Here is a 2,174-nt window from a genome sequence, read left to right on the forward strand (position 1 = left end):
TAGAGTACCACCTGGGGAATTATAATTCCATTGAGGATCCAGGTCAGGCTCTGTTTCTGCTCCGATTGGATGTGCTCTGTTTGGTAAATCTCATCTGCATGCACTCTCGCCTGTTCCCAAACTCGCTTGCCTTCCTCGAGAAGCAAATTTTAGTATCATGTGTATATCATGAAAAGTCAAGCTGTATGACTGAGTGAATACAGGAATTCTTTGATAAAGGCAGAGGGATTAGAAGTATAGGAGCCCAATCTCTTCTCTATCTGAGAGAGTTCACTCAGTGAGAAGGGGACGTGCACTCTGACCAGACCATCTGCCCCTGCAACCTCCCTTAAGGGAAGGACAGTCGCTGGGTCAGGTTCTTCTAGGGGTGGAGACCTTGGGACTTTGGTCATGGCCTTAGACTGAGTAATAGGTGGTGTGAAGGTGGGTGCCAAAGTAGAGCACTTAGAGGGGCCTGCAGTTGGTGCAGAAGGAGGGGGAGAGCTGGAGGTGACAGGCCCTGGGGAGTCTCAGTGGGGGAAAGCTGAGGTAGCAGTTTGGGTTCTAAACAGCGCAGAAGCAGGACTATGGAAGAAAGGAGGTGGTCTGTAAGCTGGGTCCAGTACTGTCATGGCTAACAGGAGTTGAGTTGGAGAGCAGGAAAAACACATAGCAGGATTGGAACGAAGATAGATGATTTTGCATAGGTAACCTCTTCCCATTTACCGGCTCGCTGGCAGTATGTATTAAGATCCCTTAAAACAACTGGGTCTAAGGTGCCATTAATTGGCCATCGAGAACCATTATCTAGTGAGTACTGAGTCTGGACTTTATTGCAAAGTGATATCAATTTTGATGCCTTTAAAAGAGGCGTGAACTTTAATGACTCAAGGTTTTCTCTGAAGACACGTGGTTGTCCATGCTCTGGAAGTTCCTGGTGTTCTTACTGGTGTCCCAGAGAACAACTCAGAAACCAAAAAGGAAATCAGCCAGGCTAGAGTGCCCAAGTCATCACGAGAACCTCTAGTGGCGACCCAGTAAGTCCCGGATTTACTGTGCGAAGTGCTCCACCCTGGCCAGGGATTTCAACTGACCCGTTGGGGGCCTGACCCGCTGGGGGCCTGTACGGAAAGAGCAGCTTCTGAGAGGAAGATCATGGGCAGTGTCTCTGCTATGCCGCCTGGGTCTAGCCTCTTAGTCCTTGGGCAGAGCTGGCCAGGCTCTGTTCCGTGAACTGGAGGTTACTCCCCACCGACAGGCCCTGCCGATAGTGTGCTGGTGTCTGCATGAGAGATTTTAGTGAACCGGTAAAATGGGAGTGTGGAAGCCCGGCCTATAAGGCACATGGGAATGGCACAGATGACTTAGTTTACAGTTTCTGTGCCCTGGGAAACGGCGGGTCATGTGGTGGAAATGGCGGACAGTCGTGCTCCTCCCCCCCTGACCTTTGCGTGAGCCCCAGTCATTTCTCAGGCAACCCGAAAATGGGAACAAAGGCTTAATGGTAGTTGATCCCCTCTGATTGGGATTTAAAACCCCAGCAGGAGGTGCATTTGCCAAGAGTTCTGGCTCGGAGAGAGGAAGGGGAAGTTGCAAGCCAAGCCGCTGTGCACAGAGAGATGCATGGCTACAGGCAGTGGGGAATCACCGTGGATGCCATGTTCGGTAGCCATGGCTGCATCCACTGCGTGCCCCTCGGGCACACCAGGCACTGGTGTGGCTGCTGGTTTTTTTCCACTTTATCAATCATTCCCGGGTTTCCGGCACCAATTTTATATTTTGGGCAGATAAACCAGGCAGCTAACCAGGCCGAGGTGTTCCACGTAGGAGAGGTTTATTATGCGGGAATGGGGGAGCGGGTAGAAGGGTAGAGAAGAGCAGGGGGGGAGAGAAGAAGGGGAAGAGAAGAGGGCAAAAAGAGAGCGAGGAGAACATGGCTTCCTAGTTTATACAGAAAATGATATCACACCAGTGAGGGCGGGAACTGAGCCAAGTGGATTGTGGGATAGAAGGTTGTTGTCCTGGCAATGCAGGTCAAGGGTCACATGGTTAGGCGGGTCTTGGAGTATCCTGGTGCTTACATATTAGAAAGCTTCAAGAGACAAAACTAATAGAAATCTTGGTCATACTTTTTACATAAGAAATTGTTTGTACATTTTCTGAACATAAGACACTGTCATTTTCCCAACAAAATA

This window comes from Mus pahari, chromosome 9 (assembly GCF_900095145.1).
Source record: "Mus pahari chromosome 9, PAHARI_EIJ_v1.1, whole genome shotgun sequence".
Taxonomy (NCBI): domain Eukaryota; kingdom Metazoa; phylum Chordata; class Mammalia; order Rodentia; family Muridae; genus Mus; species Mus pahari.